At 40.6% G+C, this 25,254-nt stretch overlaps 1 long non-coding RNA gene across 4 annotated transcripts in view; it reads right to left on the reverse strand.

The window, feature by feature from the left end:
• The window catches only part of LOC123628042, a 43,637-nt gene extending 19,593 nt beyond the window's left edge, over positions 1-24,044 (reverse strand). For all 4 annotated transcript variants that reach the window (XR_006731579.1, XR_006731578.1, XR_006731581.1 and 1 more), the window contains exons 1-5: positions 23,820-24,044; positions 23,632-23,705; positions 18,262-18,393; positions 7,401-7,521; positions 4,290-4,430 (exon numbers count right to left, since the gene is read on the reverse strand). This is a non-coding gene — a long non-coding RNA (uncharacterized LOC123628042). The remainder of the gene's footprint in view (positions 1-4,289; positions 4,431-7,400; positions 7,522-18,261; positions 18,394-23,631; positions 23,706-23,819) is intronic.
• Positions 24,045-25,254: the final 1,210 nt, after the last annotated feature.

Consider the following 25,254-nt stretch of genomic DNA (forward strand, 5'->3'; position numbering starts at 1 on the left):
CCTTTGCTATTCAACACTGTACTGGATGTCCTGGCCGTCTCAGTAAGGCAAGAGAAATAAGTTAAAGGCATAAAGATTGGAAAGGAAAAAACAAAACTATCTTTATTTGTAGATGATACGGTTGTCAATATAGAAAACATAGGATATACAGACAACTTAAAAGGAACCAGGGCTCCTTGGAGAAATGGCTGATTCTAGGCCTAGGGCAGGAAAATACAAGATGAATCTGGAGCATTTTACAGTGCTAGAAAGTAAAGAAGTGCTCAAAAACAAACGATGGGAGTGTGGCAAAGGGACCCAGGCACCAACCTGAAAGAGCCCCCAGTGGCCAAAGCTGGAACAATTTGACCAACAAAACAAAGAACACAGCATTGGATTTATAACACAAATTATTAAATTAATATACAGGAGCTCATGCTGATCTAAACAAGTGACTGAATAAATAATAAATAAATAAAGTATAAGAGCCAAATCTTCTTTACAGAAGAGTTTCGAATAATATATATATACACACTCTTCCGGGAGCTGTAGCTTAATTCCTCCCCCTCTCCTTGAGGGTGGGCTAGAGTCTTCCAAAGCACAGAGTATGAAAAGGGAAAAAGAGCAACTTTCCACTGGAGAAACCTGACAAACACCACCTTAACCAAGGGATGAAGGTTTACATCACCGGGTACATCATGTGGGTACCATGTGCCCCCAGAGATGATGTGATGAGAAAGGCATTTAAACTCGGTGTTCTTTCCAGAAACAATGCCAGTCTAATTATGAGAAAAACTTTAGACAAATATAAATAGAGGGACATTCTACAGTATTTCTCAAAACTGTTAAGGTGATAAAAAAAGAGGGCAGACTGAGAAAATGTCATAGACCAGAGGACACTAAGGAGACATGACAACTAAATGCAATATGGTATTTTGAATTGGATCCTAGAACAGAAAAAGGACATTAGTGGGAAAACTGATAAATCCGTGTAAAGTCTGACACTTAGTTAATAGTAATAAAACAATGTTGCTTTCTTAGTTTGATAAGCGTACTATGGTGAGGAATATACAGGAACTCTCTGTACTATCTCTTTACTAACTTTTCTGTAAATCTAAAATTATTCCAAAATAAAAAGCTTGCTTAAAAATAGTAAGTTTAATAAGGCAAATGGTTATAATACTAATATACTAAAACCAACTTCATTTCTACATACCTGTAAAAGAGATAAAAACACATTAAATTAAAAGATCCCATTTATAATACCAGCAAACCAATAAAGTATCAAGAAACAAATCTAACACAAGATATGCAAGACCTTATGCAGAAAATTATAATGCTCTGCCAAAGGACATTCAATAATTTATTGAGGGATATATCATGTTCATAGGTAGGAAGACTCAATACCATAAATGTATCACTTCTTCAAACTGATCTATAGAGTCATTGCAATTCCAAAATTTTTATAGAACATGACAAGCTGATTCTGCAATGTATCTCAAAAAACAAAAGGCCAAGAATACATGATACTCTTGAAGAAAAATAAGATGGGAAGGTTTTGCTTTATCAAATATCAAGATTTATAATGAGGGTAAAGTAATTCAGGTGGTATGGTACTGGTTCAGGGACAAAAAGTTGGCCAGTAGCAAAGGGAGCCCACAAACAGACCTATACAGACATGGAACTTCGATGTTCCAGAGATGGAGCTTCAGATCATTATGCTATAGCTACGTGAAAACCAGTGGAACCAGCTCCCTGCCTTATACCACACAAAACCCAATTCCAGTTGGATTAAGGACTTAAATGTGAAAGGTAAACTTTTAAACTTTTATTAGAGAAAATAAAGAATATGTTTATGACTGTAGGTTAGGGAAAATGAGACAAAAAATTGCCAGCTATAATAGAGAAAACATTAATTTGTTCAACTCAATTAAAAATAAGAATTTCTGCTCATGTAAAGACACCATAAAGAAAAAAAGCTCCAACTGGAAGAAGATATTCACCACATACAACTGACAAATGATGAGTATCCAAAATAGTTAAAGAACTTCTACAAACCATTAAAAATGATTGTAAAAAATTTTTAAATGGGCAACAGATATTATTATTATAGTCCTTTCATAGAAGAGGAAACATGTGGGGCTAAGAACCATGCAAAGATGCTCAACCACATTGATGACTGGGAAAATGCTAATGAATCCACAGTGAAATTATCATTTTACACTCACTATAATGACAAAAATGAAGAAGTGGGACAATATAAAGTGTATGAGGGTGTGGAACAATGGGATCTCTTATACATTGCTGAAAGGAGTGTAAATTGGTACCATCAGTTTAGAATACAGTTTGGCATAATCCTCAAGCTGGACTTTCACATGTACTGTTAGCCAGAATTCTATTCCTGGGTATACACTTTAGAAAAATGGGTGTGTACGTGTCCCAGGTGGCATGTAGAAGAATGTTCCTAGTAGCACCGTTCATAAGAGCAATAAAGCTGGAAATGACCCAAATGTCCAATAACAGATAAATGGATAATTTATTTTATGATCACGCAAGGAAATATTGTACAGCAATATTGAACAAACTACAGCTACATGCAACAACATAGGTGAATCTTAAAAACATACCACTGAGTGAGAAAAGTAAGTCACAGAAGACCACATACAGTATGATGCTATTTTTACAAAGCTCACAACCAAGCCAAATAAACAATGTATTGGTTAAACATCCTCACAAACATGAAAAAGATCTCATACATCAAAAAGAGCAAGTGAATGTTAAACACAAGACTTAAGAGAGTAGTAATTTTGGTGGTGGTGGGGAACGGAACAGAAAATGGGTAGATGCTATCATTAATGTTCTCGGGTGGGGTTGTGAGTTCCTGGATTTCATTGTGTTATTATCTTCATAACGTGTGTGTATAATGTATATATTCTTTTATCATATATCTAACATATGTTGTGTGACCAAAAGAATAGAAGAAAGTGAGGAATAACTCTTCTGGAGAGTTTTGCTGTTAGGGGAATTAAGAAATAAAGTCATAACTGCAAGGGCATGGGGAATGAAGAGGGTTAAAAACAGTTTTTTAAATAGGAGCAATAGAAGACTGGTGGAATGGCAGAGCAAGGACTTCAGGGAACTCATTTTCCCTCTAAAACAATGAAAATATGGGCAAACCAACTAAAATCAACCATTTTAGAACACTGGCAAGTAAACAAAGCCACAGAATAAAGTAAAAATCATCTATCCAAGAGAAACTAACTGAAGCTTGGCAAGACAATACAGTCCATGATATTTTATTTGTGGCTATTCCCATCTCCCTCCCTGCCCCTCCTCAGCTCAGTGGTGCAGTATCCAAAAGGTGACCAAATTCCAGGCAACAGAGAAATCTGACCACTTTGGAAATTTAAAAGGAAATCCTGGAGAATGAGACAAGACAACCACAGGGAACGTTGAAAAGCTCTGACATATTCCTAGGGATCTAAAAGGCTGTGCACATACTCAAGGCTATGTGCATGCCCAGGAAAGAGCCTGGAAAGGAGAAGGCCCAAGTCACTTACCTCTGTGTCACTATGAGGCCCTGTGTAAGCAGAAAGTGAAAGCTAAGGCTCTGCCTGGCTGGAGTTTGAAGGCATGCTTTCTCACACACATCCTCTTGGCAAAGGGTGGAAGACATATAGGTAAGGCATGTATTATTGGCTGACCAGCAAATTATATTTACCCAGGTGTGACCCTTAGGAACCCAGATTTAAAAATAAAAAGAAGAACTTTTTTTATTTTTATTTATTTATTTATTTATTTTATTTTATTTTATTTTTTTGAGACAGAGTCTCACTTTGTTGCCCAGGCTAGAGTGAGTGCCGTGGCATCAGCCTAGCTCACAGCAACCTCAGACTCCTGGGCTTAAGCGATCCTACTGCCTCAGCCTCCCGAGTAGCTGGGACTACAGGCATGAGCCACCATGCCCGGCTAATTTTTTTGTATATATATTTTTAGTTGGCCAGATAATTTCTTTCTATTTTTAGTAGAGACGGGGTCTCACTCTTGCTCAGGCTGGTCTCGAACTCCTGACCTCGAGCGATCCACCCGCCTCGGCCTCCCAGAGCTAGGATTACAGGCGTGAGCCACCGCGCCCGGCCAGAAGAACTTTTTTTAAAAAAGAAAAAGGCTAGTAGACAACTCAGGGGCCACATAATGCAGGGAATATAGAATCCACCAAATTAGTCCAGAAAGGTCACAAAACAAATAAACAGCAACAAGAAAAATAACTACAACAATAGCGACAAAAACAAAACCAAACAACAACAAACCTTAGGAGTCCAGACGTCAGCGAGATGGCAGAATAGGACTTTCCAGTGCTTGTCCCCCCGCAGAAACATCAATTTGAACAACTATCCATGCACGAAAATACTTCACAAGGGCTAAGGAAACCAGGTGACAGATTACAGCACCTGGGTATGGCACAGAAATAAGAAAAGACACATTGAAGAGGATAGGAAGGACAGTTTTATATTACCTGTGTTACCTCCCCTGCAACCCCAGGCAGAACAGTAGGAAGAGAGATACTCTTTCTTCAGGGAAGAAGAGGGAAATGAGCAGCGGACTTTCCCTTAGACCCCAACACCAGGCCTACCCCAGTAAAACCCAGTGCTGGGCAGGCACCCATGGCCCAAGACTTCAGGCTGGTACCTGCAGACTGAGCCTCCAGGTTTGCCCAAGAGCCGGACAATACCCCACTGCTTTAGGTTCTAGGCCTGCCTAGCATACTTAGTGTCTGGGCCCAAGTCAGTACCAGGCCAGCTCCCACAGACCCAGGGTCCAGGTCCATCCCAGTAGACAACTGGCGCCCATGCCACCAAGCCTCTGAGACCACCCCTGCAGACCCAGAATCCAGGCCAGCCCTGTGGATGCAGAACTGAGGCTTGACACCCTGGATTCAAGCTCCAGGCCTTCCCCAGCACCATGTAGACCTAGACATGGGGCTAGCCCCCATGGATACAGGATCCAAATATGCCCTTGTGAACTCGGGCTCCAGGCCCACCCCCCACATAACCAATCGCTAGGTTCACCTGGCTCCAGGCCAAGCCCTGTGGACCCAAGACATGAGGTCCACCCGCCTCCTGACCCAGGAGCCAGACTAGCCTGCCTGAGGACTATATCAGCAAGCCCACCCACAGACCATGCCAGATGGCTGGGGCCAGAATCTCTGGACAGACTGACTGGTGAAGGGCTTTCCCAAAGCCAGTCTGCAAAGACTAGAATAAGTCTCTATTTCTTCAAATATGCAGACACCAATACATAGCCACAAGGATCAAAAACAATCAGGGAAACACAACACCAACAAAGGAACAAAATAAAACATTAGTAACCAACCCCAAAGAGGAGATTTATGAACTGGCTTACAAAGAATTCAAAATAATTATTTTAAGAAAGCTCAGCAAACTTCAAGAAAGCACAAAGAAACAATCCAATGATATCAAGAAAAAAATAAATGACTAAAATGAGAAATTTAACAGAGAAATTGAAATTATTAAAAAAATCAGGCCGGGCGTGGTGGCTCATGCCTGTAACCTAGCACTCTGTGAGGCCGAGGCAGGAGGATCGTTTGAGCTCAGGAGTTCGAGACCAGCCTGAGCAAGAGCAAGACCCCCGTCTCTACCAAAAATAGAAAGAAATTATATGGACAGCTAAAATACACATAGAAAAATTAGCTGGGAGTGGTGGCGAACGCCTATAGTCCCAGCTACTTGGGCGGCTGAGGCAGTAGGATCGCTTGAGCCCAGGAGTTTGAGGTTGCTGTGAGCTAGGCTTATGCCATGGCACTCTAGCCTGGGCAACAGAGTGAGACTCTGTCTCAAAAAAAAAAAAAAAATCAGGCCGGGCGCGGTGGCTCACGCCTGTAATTCTAGCACTCTGGGAGGCCGAGGAGGGTGGATCACTCGAGGTCAGGAGTTCGAGACCAGCCTGAGCAAGAGCGAGACCCCGTCTCTACTAAAAATAGAAAGAAATTATCTGGCCAACTAAAATATATATAGAAAAAATTAGCCGGGCATGGTGGCACATGCCTGTAGTCCCAGCTACTCGGGAGGCTGAGGCAGTAGGATTGCTTAAGCCCAGGAGTTTGAGGTTGCTGTGAGCTAGGCTGACGCTACGGCACTCACTCTAGCCAGGGCAACAAAGCGACACCCTGTCTCAAAAAAAAAAAAAAAATCAAATAGTTGGGCATGGTGATGCATGCTTGTAGTCCCAGCTACTTGGGAGGCTGAGGTGGGAGGATCACTTGAGCCCAGGAGTTTGAAGACGCAGTGAGCTATGATTGTGCCACTGCACTGCAGCCTGGGCAACAGAGCAAACTTCATCTCTTAAAAAAAAAGAAAGAAAACAAAAGAAAAAAAATCAAACAAAAATTCTGGAGCTGGAAAACATAATTAATGAAATGAAAAATTGAATATATAGCATTAACAGCAGAACTGATCAAGCAGAAGCAAGAATCTGTGAACCTGAAGACAGGTTATTTCAAAATAAACAATAAGAGAAGAAAAAAGAATGAAAAGGAATTAAGAAAGCTAATGGGATTTACAGGATAGCATCAAAAGAGCAAAATTTTGAATTATACACTTTGTGAAAGAGAAGAGAGAGACAAAGGAACAGAAGGCTTACTTAAATAATAGCAGAGGCCAGGTGTGGTGGATCACACCTGTAATCCTAGCACTCTGGGAGGCCTCAGCAGGAGGATTGCTTGAGGTCAGGAGTTCGAGACCAGCCTGAGCGAGAGCAAGACCCCGTCTCTACTAAAAACAGAAAAAAATTAGCCAGGTGTGGTGGTGTGCACCTGTAGTCCCAGCTACTCGGGAGGTTGAGGCAGGAGGATTGCTTGAGCCCAGGAGTCTGAGGTTGCTGTGAACTAGGCTGACGCCACAGCACTGTAGCCTGGGCAACAAAGTGACACTGTGTCTCAAAAAAAAAAAAAAAGAAAAGAAAGAAGAAAAGAAATAATAGCAGAAAACTTTCCAAATTCGGAGAAAGATATAAATACCTAGGTATAGAAAGGTCAACGTTCTCCAATTAGGTTAAATTAAAATAAAACTACAATAAGACATATTATAATCAAACTGTCAAAAATCAAGGATAAGCTGGGCATGGATGTGTGTGCTGATAATCCCAGCTACTTGGGAAGCTGAGGCAGAAGGATTGCTTGACCCCAGGAGTTCAATACCAACCTTGGAGAGACCTCATCTGAAAAAAGAAAATCAAGAACAAGGACAGCATCCTGAAAGCAGCTAAAGAAAAGAAGCAAATAATATGTATGGGAATTCTAATAAGGCTAGCAGTGGATTGCTCAGCAGAGACCTTACAGGCCAAGAGAGAGTAGGATGATACTCAACATGCTGAAGGAAAACAACTTCCAACCAATACTGTACCTGGCAAAGCTGGTCTTCAGAAATGAGGGCTAGATAAAGACTTTTCCAGGAAAGCAAAAGCTGAGGTGGTTCATCCACACCAGATCCGTCTTATAAGAAATGCTAAGGGGAGTTCTTCAAGCTGAAAGAAAAGGATTCTAATTAGTAAAACAAAACATATGAAAGTATAAAACTCACTGGTAAAAGTAAGTCAAATTCAGAATACTATAATATTGTAATGGTGGTGTGTAAATCACTTACATCTTTAGCATAAAGGTTAAAAGACAAAACTATTAAAAATAATATCTACAATAATTTGTTAAGGGATACACAATAAAAAGATGTAAATTATGACATCAAAACATAAAATGTGATGGGGGTGGAGGTGGAGTAAAAGTGCAGAGTTCTTTAATGTTATCAAAATTGTTATGAGCTTTAAATATCCAGTTACAATTAAAAGATGTTTTATGTAAACTTCCTGGGAACCACAAAGCAAAAACCTATAACAGATACACAAGAGAGAAAAAGAAAGGAGAATCAAAGCATACTACTAGAGAAAAATCACCTAATCACAAAAGAGGAATAAAGGATCTACAAAACAACCAGAAAACAATTCACAAAATGGCAGTAGTAAGTCCTTACCTATTAATAATTACCTTGAATGTAAATAGATTAAATTATCCAATCAAAAGGCTCAGAGTGGCTGAATGGATAAAAAGACAAGATGCAAACTATATGCTGTCTATCAGAGACTCACTTCAGGACACATAGGCTAAAAGTGAAGTGATGGAAAAATATACTCCATGCAAATGAAAACCAAAAGAGAGTAGTGGTAGCTAAACTTATATCAGATAAAATAGACTTTAAGTCAAAAACTGTAAAAAGAGACAAAGAAGATCATATAATGACAAAGGGTTCATTCATCAAGAGGATATAACAAATAGCTGGGTGTGATGGCTCATGCCTATAATCTCAGCTACTCAGGAGGCTGAGGCAGGAGGATTGCTTGAGGCCAGGAGTTTGAGACTAGCCTGGGCAACATAGTGAGACCCTGTGTTTAAAAACTTTTTTTAAAAAACTAGCTGGGCATAGTGGTATGCACCTGTAGCCCCAGATACTCAGGAGGCTGAGGTGGGAGGATCACTTGAGCCCAGGAGTTCAAGGCTACAGTGAACTATGATTGTGCCATTGCACACCAGCCTGAATGACAGAGTGAGACCACATCTCTATTTTTAAAAAAGAGGATATAACAATTGTAAATATATCTGTACCCAACATTGGAATACCCAAATATATAAAGCAAATATTAATACATCTGAAGGGAGAGATAGACTGCAATGCAGTAATAGTAGGGAACCTCAATACCCGACTTCCAGCAATGAACAGATCACCCAGACAGAAAATCAATAAGGAAACATCGAACTTAAACTATACTTTAGACCAAAAGGACCTAACAGATATATAAAACATTCCATCCAATAGCAGCAGAATACACATTTTTCTCAAGAGCACATGGATCATTCTCCACGACAGATCATATACTACACAATAAAACAAGTCTTAAATGTAAGAAGATTGAAATCATAACAAGTATCTTTTCTGACCACAATGGTATGGAAATAAAAATCAATAACAAGAGGAATTTTAGAAAATTCACAAATATTAATACATGGAAATGAAACAACATGCTCCTGAACAATTAATGAGTCAAAGGACAAATCAAAAGGGAAATTTAAAAATATCTTGAGACAAATGAAAATGGGCACACAACATACCAAAACTTATCAGATGTAGCAAAAGCAGTTCTAACAGGGAAGTTTACAGCAATAAACATCTATACCAAAAAAAAGAAAGATCTTAAATGGAAAACCTAACATTATACCTCAAGGAAGTAGAAAAAGAAGAACAAACTAAGTCCAAAGTTGGTAGACAGAAGAAAATTATAAAGATCAGAACATATGAGCCCAGGAGTTTGAGGTTGCAGTGAGCTATGATGACACCACAGCACTCTAGCCCAGGCAACAGAGTGAGATCCTGTCTCAAAAAAAGAAAAAACCCAAAAAACTGAGAGTTGTTTTTTTAATTAAAAGATAAACAAAATTGCCAAACCGTTAGCTAAAGTGATTAAAGAAAGACAGAAAGGACTCAAACAAATAAAATCAGAAATGAAAGAGGAAACATTACAACTGACACCACAGGAATACAAAGGATGTAGGAGACTACTATGAACAATTATATACCAACAAATTGGATAACCGAGAAAAAACAGAAAAATTTCTAGACACAACCTGCCAAGATGAATCATGAAGAAACAGAAAATCTCAATGTTCAGACCAATAATGAGTAAGGAGATTGAATTAGTAATAAAGTCTTACATCAAAAAAAGCCCCAAGACCTGATGGCTTCACTGCTGTATTCTACCAAACATTTAAAGAACTAATACCAATCCTTATGAAACTCTTCCACAAAACTGAGGAAGAAAGTATACTTCCAAACTCATTTTATGAGGACAGCATTACCTTGATACCAAAGCCAGACAAGGTCACCATAAGAAACGAAAATTATAGGCCAATATCCCTAATGAACACAGAATCAAAAAATCTCAACAAAATACCAGTAAACCAAATTTAACAGCACATTAAGTGGATCATTCACCATGATCAAGTAGGATTTATCCCAGGGATGCAAGGATGGTTCCACCATGCAAACTGATACATGTGATAATATACCACATTAACAGAATGTAACAGAATGAAGGACAAAAACCACGTGATCATCTCAATAGATGCAAAAAATTATGACAAAATTCTATACCCTTTCATTATAAAACTCAAAAAACTAGGCACAAGAGGAATATACCTCAACACAATAAAGACTGTATAGAACAAACCCATAGCTATTAACAATGATACTCAGTGATGAAAAGTTGAAATTTTTTCCTCTAAGATCAGGAATGAGACACTCTTGCCATTTCTGTTCAACATAGTACTATTATTAATAGAAGTCCTAGCCAGAGCAATGAAGCAAAAGAAAGAAATAAGAGACATTCAAATTGGAAAGGAAGTAAAATCATTCCTGTTTAGAGATGGCATGATCTTACATATAGAAAGCCCTAAAGATTCCACAAAAAACTGTTAGAACTAATATATGAATTGAGTAAAGTTGCAGGGTACAAAATCATCATACAAAAACCAGTGCTTCTACACACTAACAACAATCTACCCAAAAAAGAAATCAAGCAAACAATCCCACTTACAATAGCTACAGAAAAAGTAAAATACTTAGGAATGAATTAGACCCTTATCTCATACCATATACAAAAATCAAATCAAAATGGAGTAAAGACTTAAATTTAAGACAGTAAACTGTAAAACTCCTAGACGGAAACATAGGGTAAAAGATCCACAACATTGGTCTGGGTCATGATATTTTGGATATGACTACAAAAGTACCAGAAACAAAAGTGAAAATAGACAAATGGGATTACATCAAACAAAAAAGCTTCTGTACAGCAAAGGAAACAATCAACACAGTGAAGAGACAACCTGTGGAATGGGAGAATATGTTTGCAAACAACACATCTGAAAAGGGGTTAATATCCAAAATAGATAAGGAATTCAAACAATTTAATAGCAAGAAAACAAATAGCCTGATTTGAAAATGGGTTGCCTGGCGAGGCGGCTTACCCCTGTAATCCTAGCACTCTGGGAGGCCGAGGTGCGAGGATTGCTTGAGCTCAGGAGCTTGAGACCAGCCTGACCAAGAGTGAGACCCTGTCTCTACTAAAAATAGAAAAAATTAGCTAGGCATGGTGGCGAATGCCTACAGTCCCAGCTACTTGGGAGGCTGAGGCAGGAGGATCGCTTGAGCCCAGGAGTTTGAGGTTGCTGTGAGCTAGGCTGACGCCACAGCACTCTACCCCAGGCAACAGAGTGAGACTCTGTCTCAAAAAAAAAAAAAGAAAAAAAGAAAACAAACTACAGTGAGGTATCACCTTACACTTGTTAAAATCAAATGGCTATTATCAAAAACATGAAAGATAAGTCTTGGCAAGGATGTGGAGAAAAGGGAACCCTTTTATGCTATTAGTGGGAATGTAAATTAGTACAGTCATTATAGAAAACAGTACAGACGTTCCTCAAAAAATTAAAAATAGGAATATCATATAATCCAGAAATCCGCTGCTGGAGTATAGCCAAAGGAAATGAAATCAGTATGTTGAAGAGATATCTGCACTCCCATGTTCATTGCAGCATTGTTCACAATAGCTACGATATGAAATCAACCTAAGTGTCCATCAACAGATGAATAGAGAATAGGGAAAATGTGGTATATATACACAATGGAATACTATTCAACCTTAAAAAAGGAAATCCTGTCATTTGTGACAATATGGATGAACCTGGAGGACATTATGTTAAGTGAAATAAGCCAGGCACAGAAAGACAAATACTGCATGATCTGACTTACATGTAGAATTTTTAAAAAGTTGAACTCGTAGAAGCAGAGAGTAGAATGGTGATTACCAGCAGCTGTGCGGTTGTTGTTGGGGAGATGTTCGTCAAAGGGTACAAAATTTTGGTCAGATAGGAGGAATAAGTTCAAAAGATCAATTGTGGCTGGGCGTGGTAGCTCATGCCTGTAATCCTAGCACTTTGGGAGGCTAACGTGGGAGGGTCGCTTGAGGTCAGGAGTTTGAGATCAGTCTGAGTAAGAGTGAGACCCCATATCTACAAAAAATATAAAAATTAGCTGGGCATGGTGGTGCGTGCCTATAGTCCCAGCTACTTGGGAGGCTGAGGCAGGAGTATTGCTTGAGCCCAGGAGTTTGAGGTTGCTGTGAGCTATGATGACGCCACTATACTCTAGCCTGGGCAACAGAGCAAGACCCTCTCTCAAAAATAAATAAATAAATATCAATTGTACAGCATGGTGACTATAGTTAATAACAATGTATTATATTCTTGAAAATTGCTAAAAGACTAGATTTTAAGTTTTTTCACCACAAAAAAGTATGTGAGGTAATGCATATGTTAATTAACTTGATTTAGCCATTCTACAATGTATATATATTTTAAAACATTATGTTTTACATGACAAAAATGTAATTTTTATTTGTCAATTAAAATAAATAAATTTGATAATAAAATTTTATTTTATTATTTTATTGTTCTTATAAAAGAACAATAACAAACCTTGAGGATAGAAAAGTATGACACCAGAATTATTAGAATAAAGTAACTACCATGCCCAGTTTTTGACAAAAAATTATGAGACATGCAAAGAAAGAGGAAAGTATACCATATACATAGGGGAAAAAAGCAGCCCCTGAGAGGGTCCATGTTTTGGGTTTAATAGACAAAGACTTAAATTAGCTATTTTATGTGTATGTATGTGTATATGTATGTATGTATGTATGTATATATATATATATATATATATATTATTTATTTATTTATTTTTTAGAGACAGGTTTCACTCTGTTGCCCAGGCTGGGGCATAGCAGTAGAATCACAGCTCAGTGCAGCCTCAAACTCCTGGGCTCAAGCAATCTTCCCACCTCAGCCTCCCAAGTAGCTGGAACTATAGGTGCATGTAACTATACTCAGCTAATTTTTTTTTTCTGTAGAGACAGGGTCTCACCATGTTGCCCAGGCTGGTCTTGAACTCATGGACTCAAGTGATCCTCCCACCTTGGCCTCCCAAAGTGCTGGGACTGCAGGTGTGTGTCACTGCACCCAGCCAGATTATAAATATTTTCAAAGAACTAAAAGAAACCATATCTAAAGTATAAAAGGAAACTATGAGAACAATGTCTCAAATGGAGAATATCAATAAAGAGATAATTTTTAACTTTTATAATATATAAATATAAACATATCATTTTTGACTTTATAAACTTTTTAATTATTTAAAACTTTTTGATTCTTTTGTAATAACACTTAGCTTAAAAGAAAAATACATTATACAGCTATACAAAAATATTTTCTTTCTTTATATCTTTATTCTAGAAGATTTTTCTATTTTTAAAAATTCTTGTTTTTCACTTTTTAAAGTGTTTTGTTAAAAATTAAGGTACAAACACACACACCTTAGCCTAGACCTACATAGGGTAAGGATCATCAAGACATCACTAGGTGACAGGAATTGTTTTAGCTCCATTATAATCTCATGGGACCACTGTCCTACATGCAGTCCATTGTTGACTGAAATGTAATTATGTGGCGTATGACTGCACTATTTGAAATTAAGTTAGTATTAATCCAAAGTAGATTGTTTTAAGTTATGATGTTAATTGTATTACCCAGAGTAATCACTAAGAACTTAACTCAAAAAATGTAATTAATAAGGGAATTAAAAAGTTACAGTAGGCTGGGCGCGGTGGCTCACGCCTGTAATCCTAGCCCTCTGGGAAGCCGAGGCGGGTGGATCGCTCGAGGTCAGGAGTTCGAGACTAGCCTGAGCAATACCCTGTCTCTACTAAAAATAGAAATAAAAATTATCTGGCCAACTAAAAATATATATACAAAAAAATCAGCTGGGCATGGTGGCACATGCCTGTAGTCCCAGCTACTCGGGAGGCTGAGGCAGTAAGATCGCTTAAGCCCAGGAGTTTGAGGTTGCTGTGAGCTAGGCTGACGCCACGGCACTCACTCTAGCCTGGGTAACAGAGTGAGACTCTGTCTCAAAAAAAAAAAATAAATAAAAAATAAAGTAAAAAAGTTACAGTAGAAAATATCTACTTAACACAAAAGAAGAGACAAATTGAGGAAAAGAAGAACAAAAACAGCATAAGGCATAAACAAAGCAAATACCAATCTTTCACAAACCCTTCCAAAAAATAGAGGAGAAAACACTTCCCAACTCATTCTGTGCAGCCAATATGACTCTGATACCAAAACCAGACAAAGACATTACAAGAAAATTACAGACCAATATGTCTTATGAGTATAGATGGAGAAATCTCAACAAATTACTAGCAAACCAAGCCCAATATTACATAACATGACCAAGTATGATTTATCTCAGGAATGAAAGGTTGATTTATCATCTGAATATTAATCAATGTCATATACCATATTAATAGCATAAAGTATGAACTCCACATGATCATCTCTCTAGATACAGAAAAAGCATTTGACAAAATCCAATACCCATTCATGGGTAATGAAAACATTCAACGAATTAGGAGCAGAGGGGAACCTCCTCAACTGGATAAAGGGTATCTACATAAAACCCACAGCTAACATCATACTTAATCAAGAAAGACTCAATACTTTCCCCCTAAGATCAGGAGCAAGACAAGGATGTCTGTTCTCATCACTTCTAGTCAACATTGTACTACAAGGTCTAGCCAGGGCAATTAGGCAAGAAAGAAAAATAAAAGTCATCCAGATAGGAAAGGAAAAAGTTAAACTATCTCTATTTGCAGATAATATGATCTCGTATATAAAAAATCCTAAGGAGTGTACCAAAAAACTATTTGAACTAATAAACAAGTTTGGCAATGTAGCATGATAGAAGATCAATAAACAAAAATCAATTATATTTCTATACAATAGCAATGAACAAAATATGAAATTAAGAAAAAATCCCATTTATAATAGCATCAAAAAGAATAAAATGCCTAGGAATAAATTTAACGAAAGAACTACAAGGCTTGTACACTGAAAACTACAAAACACTCCTGAAAGAAATTAAAGATCCAAATAAATAGAAGAACATCCCCTGTTCACAGATTGGAAGACAACATTGTTAAATGGCAATACTCCTCAAATTGATACATAGATTTGACACAACTCCTATGAAAATTCTAGCTGTTTTTTTTTTTAATTGACAAGCTGACCCTAAAATTCATATGGAAATGCAAGGATAGCCAAAACAATCTTGAAAAAGAACAAAGTTAGAGGACTCTCACTTCCTGATTTCAAAACGTATTACACTGCTACAGTAATCAAGACAGTGTGGTCTGGCATACTGACAGACATACAGAGTCAATGGAACAGAACTGGGAGTCCAGAAATTAACCATTACATGTATATGATTTACGGTCAGTTCTTTTTTTGTTGTTGTTTTTAGAGATGGGGGTCTTGCTGTGTTGACCAGGCTGGCCTCAAACTCCTGGGCTGAAGAGATCCTCCCACCTCAGCCTCCTGAATAGTACAAATACTGCGCCCAGACTATGGTCAATTGATTTTTGACAAGGTTGCCAAGACAATCCAATGGGAAAAAGAATATTTTTTCAACAAATGGTTCTGGAGGCTAAGGAGACATGATGACTAAATGCAATGTGAGAGCATGAATTAGATTCTGGAAGATAAAAGTAATATTAGTGGAAAAACTAATGAAATCTAAGTTCTGTACTTTCATTAATAGTACAGGCATCCTAGCACCCTGGGAGGCCAAGGCGGGAGGATCGCTGGAGGTCAGGAGTTCGAGACCAGCCTGAGCAAGAGCGAGACCCCGTCTCTACTAAAAATAGAAAGAAATTATCTGGACAACTAAAAATACATAGAAAAAATTAGCCGGGCATGGTGGCGCATGGCTGTAGTCCCAGCTACTTGGGAGGCTGAGGCAGAAGGATTGCTTGAGCCCAGGAGTTTGAGGTTGCTGTGAGCTAGGCTGACGCCACGGCACTCACTCTAGCCTGGGCAACACAGCAAGACTCTGTTTCAAAAAAAAAATAGTACAGCCATACCTCATTTTATCATGCTTTGCAGATAATGTGTTCTTTACAAATAAAAGGTTTTTGGCAGCCCTGCATTGAGCAAATTTATCAGTGCCATTTTTCCAACAGCATGTGCTCACTTAGTGTCTGTCTCACATTTTCATAATTTTTACAGTATTACAAACTTTTTCTTATTATATCTCTTATGGTGATCTGTGATCAGTGAGTTTTGATGTTACTATTGTAATTGTTTTGGGCCACCACAAACTGCACCCATATAAGATGGTGAACTTAATTAATAAATGTTGTATTTTGACTGCTCCACTAACTGGTCATTCCCCCATCTTTCTCCCTCTCTTCAGGCCTCCCTATTCCCAGAGAAAGAACAATATTGAAATTAGGCCAATTAATCACCCTACAATGGCCTCTAAGTGTTCAAGTGAAAGGAAGAGTTGCATGTCTCTCACCTTAAATCAAAGGCTAGAAATGATTAAGGTTAGTGAGGAAGGCATGGTGAAAGCTGAGACAGGCTGAAAACTAGGCCTCTTGAGCCAGTTAGTCAAGTTGTGAATGCAAAGGAAAAGCCCCTGAAGGAAATCAGAAGTGTTACTCCCGTGAATAAATGAATGATAGGAAAGTGAAACAGCCTTATTGCTGATATGGAGAAAGTTTTAGTGGTCTGGAGAGATCAAACCAGTCATATCATTCCCTTAAGCCAAAGCCTAATCTAGAGCAAGGTCCTAACTCTCTTCAATTCTATGAAGGCTGAAAGAGGTGAGGAAGCTGCCGAAGAAAAGTTGGAAGCTAGCAGAGGTTGGTTCATGAAGTTTAAGTGCAAGGTGAAGCAGCAAGTGATGTAGAAGCTGCAGCAAGTTATCCAGAAGATCTAGCTAAGATAACTGATAAAGGTGGCTACACTAAACAACAGATTTTCCATGTGTATAAAAGAGCCTTCTATCAGAAGATGATGTCATCTAGGACTTTCATAGCTAGAGATGAGAAGTCAATGCCTGGCTTCAAAGCTTCAAAGGACAGGCTGACTTGCTTGTTAGGGGCTAATGCAACTGGTGACTTTGAGCTGAAGTCAATGTTCATTTATCATTCTGAAAATCCTAGGGCCATTAAGAATTATGCTAAATCTGGCCGGGCGCGGTGGCTCATGCCTGTAATCTTAGCACTCTGGGAGGCCAAGGCGGGTGGATCGCTCAAGGTCAGGAGTCCGAGACCAGCCTGAGCAAGAGTGAGACCCCGTCTCTACCAAAAATAGAAAGAAATGATTTGGACAGCTAAAAATCTATATAGAAAAAAAATTAGCCGGGCATGGTGGTGCATGCCTGTAGTCCCAGCTACTCAGGAGGCTGAGGCAAGAGGATCGCTTAAGCCCAGGAGTTTGAGGTTGCTGTGAGCTAGGCTGACGCCACGGCACTCTAGCCCGGGGAACGGAGTGAGACTCTGTCTCAGAAAAAAAAAAAAAAGAATTATGTTAAATCTACTATGCCTGTGCTCTATATAAATGGAACAACAAGGCCTGGATGGCAGCACATCTGTTTATAGCATGGTTTATTGTATATTTTAAGCTCACTATTGAGACCTATTGCTCAGAAAAAAAAATAAAGACTCCTTTCAAAATATAACCGCTCATTGACAATTCACCTCGTCACCCAAGAGCTGTCATGGAAACGTACAAGGACATGCATGTTGGTTTCATGCCTTCTAACACAGTATCCATTCTGTAGCCCATGGATCAAGGAGTAATTTTGACTTTCAAGTCTTATTATTTAAGAAATGCATTTCGGCCGGGCGTGGTGGCTCACGCCTGTAATCCTAGCACTCTGGGAGGCCGAGGTGGGTGGATTGCTCGAGGTCAGGAGTTCGAGACCAGCCTGAGCAAGAGCGAGACCCCATCTCTACTAAAAATAGAAAGAAATTATCTGGCCAACTAAAATATATATATAGAAAAAATTGGCCGGGCATGGTGGCGCATGCCTGTAGTCCCAGCTACTCGGGAGGCTGAGGCAGTAGGATCGCTTAAGCCCAGGAGTTTGAGGTTGCTGTGAGCTAGGCTGATGCCATGGCACTCACTCTAGCCTGGGCAACAGAGTGAGACTCTGTCTCAAAAAAAAAAAAAAAGAAATGCATTTCATAAGGCTATAGCTGCCATAGATAGTGATTCTTCTGGGCAAAGTAAATTGAAAATCTTCTGAAAGGACTCACCATTCTAGAAGCCATTCATTTGTGATTCATGGGAGGAGGTCAAAATATCAAAATTAACAGGAGTTTGGAAGAAGTTGATTCCCGTCCTCACAGATGACTTCGAGGGGTCCAACACTTCAGTAGAGGAAGTAACTGCAGAGGTGGTGGAAACAGCAAGAGAACTAGAATTAGAAGTAGAGCCTGAATATATGACTGAATTTCTGCAATCTCATGATAAAATCTGAAAGAACGTGGAGTTGCTTCTTATGGATGAACAAAGAAAGTGGTTTCATGAAATGGAATCTACTACTGGTGAAGAGGCTGTGAACACTGTTGAAACGACAACAAAGCACTTTGAATATTATATAAACTTAGTTGATAAAGCAGCAGCAGGGTTTGAGAGGATTGATTCCAATTTTGAAACAAGTTCCACTGTAGGTAAAATGCTATCAAACAGTATCACATGCTACAAAGAACTCTTTTGTGAAAGGAAGAGTCAATTGATGTGGCAAACTTCATTACTTGATTGTTATCTTTTTTTTTTTGAGACAGGGTCTTGATCTGTTGCTTGGGCTAGAGTACGGTGGTGTCAACATAGCCCACTGCAACCTCAAACTCCTGGGCTCAAGCGATCCTCCTGCCTCAGCCTCCCGAGTAGCTAAGACTACAGAGGTATGTGCCACCATGCCGGGCTAATTTTTGTATTTTTGTTTTTTGTAGAGACAGGGGTCTCACTATGCTGCCCAGGCTGGTCTCAAACTCCTAGCCTCAAATGATCCTCCCACCTAAGCCTCCCAAAGTGCTGAGCATGAGCCACAGTGCCTGACCTCATTGTTATGTTAAGAAATCACCTCAGCCACCCCAACCTTCAGCAACCAGTAACCACCACCCTGATCAATCAGCAGCCATCAAAATCAAGGCAAGACCCTCTGCCAGCAAAAAGATTACAACTCACTGAAGGCTCAGATGATCATTAGCATTTTTTAGCAATAAAGTATTTTTAAATTAAGGTATGTACATGTTTTTAGACATAATGCTAATATACACTTAATAAACAATAGTATAGTGTAAACATAACTTTTATGTGCACTGGAAAACCAAAAAATTTGAGACTCACTTTACTGTGTTGGTCTGGAACTGAACCTGCAGTATCTCTGAGGTATGCCTGTGTTGCAATTAATGTTTAAATTTTGATACTTAAACTATAGTTGTAGACTTTCTTAACATTTGGGGAATCTGAGTGAAGGATATATGGGAACTCTTTCTATAATTTTTACAATGTTTTTTAAAGCCTGAAATTATTTTTTTAAAAAGTTTTAAAATTCTAAAAACAAAAAAAAATGTTTGCTTTATCTCAATCCCCAACTCTAAACCCTGCCACTCTGCTCCCCATTCCCTGCCTATCCCTGTCCTCACATTCCTGCTCAGAAATGGTTAAAACCTCCACTACCCCTAGACCCGATCTGTCAGACAAGCCACTCCCTACAGTGGACTTAACTTTCTTTGTTAATGGCAGCTCCATCACAGGTGAGGATGGCAAACGCTGGGCGGCCTATGCCATTGCCTCTGCCTCTCAGGTAATGGAAGCCTCCCGTCTTTCGGAGGGCACCACCTCGCACTCACTGCTCTCACCCAAGCCTTACACCTAGCCAAAGGCAGGACTGTAAATATTTACACAGACTCCAAGTATGTGTTTATGATAACTCACTGCCATGCTGCCATATGGAGAGAACGGGGCTTTCTCTCCACCAAAGGCTCCCCTGTTATTAACGCCACCCTTGTCTCACATCTCCTCGAGGCCCTTCAGTTACCCACCCAATTAGCTATCATACACTGCAAGGGACACCAGTCGGACTGGTCCCTTGTCACTAAGGGAAACAACTATGCTGATACTGTCGCCCGCAGCGTAACATCCCCAAAACACCCTAGTCTGGCTCCTCTTCTTTTCCTTTCCATTCCTTCCCTCCAACCTCGCTACACTCCAGAGGAGCGTGACAGCCTTCTCACCCAAGGGGGATCAACCACCACTGAAGGGTGGGTCCTTCTTAAGGACGGCAAGCTGGCTCTCCCTAAGGCACAGGCCCTGGAACTCATTGGCCAGGTCCACTCCTCACTACATATCAGCACTAAGGGCCTCTCCCACTTCTTACAGCCTCTATTTTCACACCCTTCCCTATATTCTCTCATCAAAACTGTTTACTCGACTGTGACATGTAAGTGCCTCTTTTAACCCTCAAGGGGGCCTAAAACCCCCTGTATCCACCCACCAGATGCCTAGTCACCTCGCCGGACAAGACTGGCAGGTCAATTTCACTCATATGCCACCTCACAGACATTTCAAACTCGTGTACAGCCAGCCTTTTCTCATTAGGCCTTTTCTCATTGACTATTATCTTCCAGCCCAGCCCCCACATTTGGCCTCCTATCTCCCATATCTTTCTCTCCTCAGGCAACTTCTCCGTGACAGCCCGGTGACTCGTTTCCCCAATGCCGCCTGCAGGAATTATCCAGAGTGACAGTAAATCAGAGGCTTCTTCATCGCTACTCTCCTCTTCCAGTCACCGCCCCACCAGCCGACTCCGGCCCACAGCCCCTACTATGCCCCTCAAAAGCAGGAAGTAGCCAGAAAGACCGCGGAGCCCTATTATCACTAAAAGGCCGGAATGTAAGGCTGGTGGCGGGCACCCCTCCCCTCCCTAATGGAAAAAGAGGAAGCCCCTCCTATTCCTCCATACCTGCCCTAAAGCTGAAACAAAGAAATTCCTCACTCTTCCCGCCGAAACCTTCCCTCCAGAGAAACTCCCATCCCCCACCCCTAAAAAGGTATATAAGCCCACCCAGACTTCTGGGCGGGGCGCCTTCTCTGGTTCCACTCGTGGGACCATGAGGCTTGCCCGGGCCCCTCTCTTGGGACCCGTTACCCCCACCCGGGAGCACCCCAATAAAGCCTCTTTACTTATCCCTTCAAAAAAAAAAATGTTAAGGAGGAGGGAAAGGAAATGTCTGGAAAGGGCAATTTGGAGCAAGGACACCTACCCCTACCTCTCAGTCTCCCGGGAAGAGGGGTATGAGGGGGCTGCTGGGGGAACTGGGTGTTCAGGGGAAAGCCAGACCGCTATTCAAGCAGTGGTTCTCAGTGGGGGGGGGGTTTGGACAGTTAAGGGGTGTTTGGGGCATTTTTGATTGTCACCAATAAGATCATTAGTGATATTTAGTGGGTATGGACCAGGTATGCTCAGCTTCCTGCAGCTCCACACAAGGAATTATACCACATCCCATATAACTTTTTTTTAATTTTTTTTCTTTTTAAATTTATTTTGTTTCTTTTTTTTTTTTGTTTTATCTTTTCTTCTTTCTTCTCCTAGCCATTAGACCACGAAGAGCATACAACTTTAGAATGTCCCACCAGACAGTCATGTTAGTGAAAAACTGGTTCATTTGTCCCTTTATTTCTTCAACAAACATTTATTGAGAAAGTCTACTTTGTGGTAAGCACTGTTTTAGGTAATAGGTATACATTCAGGAACAAAAAAGACAAAAATCCCTGCCCTTCTGGAACTTACAATTGAGTAGGAGAGTCGGACAATACACAAACATAACAAAGAGGTTAATGACATGTTACGTAAAGAGCACTGTGGAATATACAGAGCAGGGTCGTGTTAGGGGAGAGCTGCAATTTTAAACAGGATGGTCAAGGTAGCCCTCTGAGAAAGTGACATCTGAGTAGAAGCCTGAAGGAAGTAGGAGCATGAGCCTTGTGGATATTCGGGGAAAGAGCACTTCTAGGTACAGGGAATGGTCCAGTACAAAACCCCTGAGGTAGCAGTGTGCCTAATGTGTTCAGGTAACATTAAGGAGGCCAGAATGGATGGAATCGATCGAGCAAGGGAGGACAGTGGTAGGAGAGAAGGTCAGAGAGATTAGGGGGCCAGATCATGGATATTATATACTGACTTCTCCAGAAATTCAACAACCATGTAAATTGAAGGAAGATTACACATTGTTTTGTTTAGAATTCTATGGGGAATTGTTCATCATTTAGAAAAACTGCATCACACTACCTGTGGCTTCTAAGTCACCAATCAACACACATGTAGCTGTCACATTCACAGATGCAAGTGTCATTATGTTTAAGACCATTTCCTTACGTCCACTAGTGGAGTCATATCCCAGTCTTTACATACTGAAATACATTTTATTGTATTATAAATTACTCTTCCTTTACTTCTCCCTTATATTACAATTAGGGCATTATATTGGTTTTCAGTGAATTATGTATATAGATAGATTGTATTTTCTATGTACTTCATTTCAGAATAGTGAAGCATTTCAAGCATTTCAAAATATACCTTATAAAAATGGAGTGTTGGGTCCAATAGGTATGAGAACAACCAGAGCACAGCAAGAAAATGAAGGAAGTACTCAGAAGCCAGGATGAGAATGGAGGGGATTTTGCTGATGACTGAAGGTGAGTTCCAGAAGGCCTGATCAAAGGATTTCAGGATGGAGACAGGAAGGAGAATGTCCAGGGATGTGTGAAGAAGTAACCAGGAGATCTCTAGGCTGTTTGTGGTGACTGACATTCCATAGGATAAAAGGCCATTAAAAAGTGTTTTCTAATGTAATTTGTTCCCCATCCTGGGTATCTCTACCTATTTAACAGAGTAGGCTGGGGAACAAAGAGGGCTCTGTCCTCAATGAGACTAGAAGCAGCTGAAGCCAGGCTACATGTTTTACCCACAGAACAGGTGGGAGCCTCAGGTTAAGTTCATAGGTGCCCTCAGACCAAGCTCATTGCTATAAACAATACACCTCTAACCTCGGGCCAAGCTCATTGCTATAAACAATACATCTCTAACTTCTTTTTCCTCTTTCTTAAAAAAGAGGAAAAACAATAACAGAGAAAGACAAAAGCATTCAGAAAGAAGACTCAATGGGGGAAGGGTCAGAGACAGGGAGAAAAAGACAGAAACCAAGAGGGGCAATATTCTTTTCAATCAAGACAGTCATTATTTATTTAAAAATTTCCAAGAGTTGGGTGCTGGGCAAAATGATGCACATGCATTTGTCTCAAGTAGAGAGTATTAGACCCCATTTGACAGATGAGGAAACTGAGGCCCAGATGGGTGAAGTAGATGGCTCAAGGTGTCATAGCTAGTTTTAACTGGTCGGGTCAGGATTCAGCTTCTATGTCTGGGATGTCTAGTCTGTCTGAGATGTCTAGTCTGTCTGAGAGGAAGACAGACAAAAAGAGACAGAGACTTCCCGGAGGGTGGGGTGGGGGGGATATGGAGACAGGCACGCACGCAGACGATCATGTGAGCTGCAGACCTGCACAGAATCGTTTCCTAAGACACTGGGATGGGCACAGGTGCTCCGCAGGGTACTCACCTGGTTGCTGTCTGGGGCCACAGAAGCACTTGGCCTTCCTTTGCTACCTGCGCGATCCTCTGCAATCCGCTGACCTAGGGTTGAGAGGCCGCCCAGGTAAAAGCTCGCCCAGACCCCACCCCTCACGCGCTCTGGCCTGGCCTATTCCCGCCGCCACTCCCCCCAGCCCGGTCTTTACAACCACTCACCCGACACCTCTAGCCGCCGTCGGTGCCGCGGCTGCCGCGCGCAAACAGGTACAAGGGGCCGGCAGCGAGATCTCGAGAACCACTGGACGCGTCCCTCCCGCCGGCTGAAGCGCGAGCCGGGCCACAGGCCTACACCGCTACCGATGGCTCCCGGGCTCCCATTGGAGGAGTGCCCTCCTGCCTTCCCTAAGATTGGCTGGAGATGGAAACACTTTATCTTTACCCCCTAGGCTGGGATCCAGGCAGAAGAAAACTCCGCCCCTTCGAGGACTCTCATTGGTTTGCGAGCCAAGCCCACCCTTTACTATGATTGGCCAGGAAAGGAGAGCTCGTCATTGCCCCTTTGCCTGTCTATCCGACAGCGCTTTGGTGTGTGTGGGGGTGGGGTTAGTTGGGAACACGCAGGCGCGAAGCCCGAAGCCAGGCCAGGCGTGCGTCACTGAATAATCAGAGACCCGCAGCTTCTTGACGTCTTACTCTCCGTAAGCCACCTTGCACTTACACCGCTCTGCTAAGAGACAGGATTCTGCCCCCCGTCGCCCACAGCTCCACACCCATCTGCAGGGATTTCTGAGCTAGGTTGCTGTCGCTCAAAGTGAGCAGAGTTCCTAATTCTCTGGAGGATGAGGTAGTTTTGTGCATGTGGCGCGTCACTCACTAACCCCTGCTACTTACTGAGACATTGGTCAAGTGACAGACTCGCTAGAAGCGTCAGTTTAACCATCTGTGAAATGGGAAGATATTTAATTTTTTTCCTCACAATGTTGTGAAGATTAAATGAGAGAGCATAAATTCTGGGGCATGAATAATTGAGGTCTCTCCTCCCAATTCTTGCCTTTCCCAATGTTCAGGTGAGAGACCTATGGCCCAGAGAAGCAAACTTGAAGTCACACAGCAATAAAACCCAGGTTTCCATCTTCCAAAGAAAAACTGTTTAATAAGGAAGGAGAGAGCGGAAGGACCCTCCTATTAGCAGAGGTTCCTAATTTGGTTTCCAAAGACCTCCAGTTGAGTCTGGGGACAGGGTTTGGAGGGGCCCATGAATTTGGATGGGAACAAATTTACATCTTTATATTCTCTCTCCTCTAACTGAAATTTAGCATTATTTTCAATAAAGAATGTAACTAACCATAGTAGTAGTAGCAGTATTGGTGACTGTCACCAATAGAAATCAGAGATTTTTCATATCACATTATAGATGTTGCAGATCTCTTGAAATATCATACAATCTCATCACTATTTTAAAATCATGATAGTCATGAGACCCTCCATTAGATCTTATGATTTAATAGATTAATGGGGAGTACATATATTACTATAGCACATATTTGCTTTTTCCATATTTTAATAACTATTTCAATATAATCAGTTTCCTTTGTAATTCTAGGTATTTTATCAATTTAAAAGATTTTTTTCTGAGAAATGGTCCACAGGC

The sequence above is a fragment of the Lemur catta genome, chromosome X (genome assembly GCF_020740605.2).
Source record: "Lemur catta isolate mLemCat1 chromosome X, mLemCat1.pri, whole genome shotgun sequence".
Classification (NCBI taxonomy): domain Eukaryota; kingdom Metazoa; phylum Chordata; class Mammalia; order Primates; family Lemuridae; genus Lemur; species Lemur catta.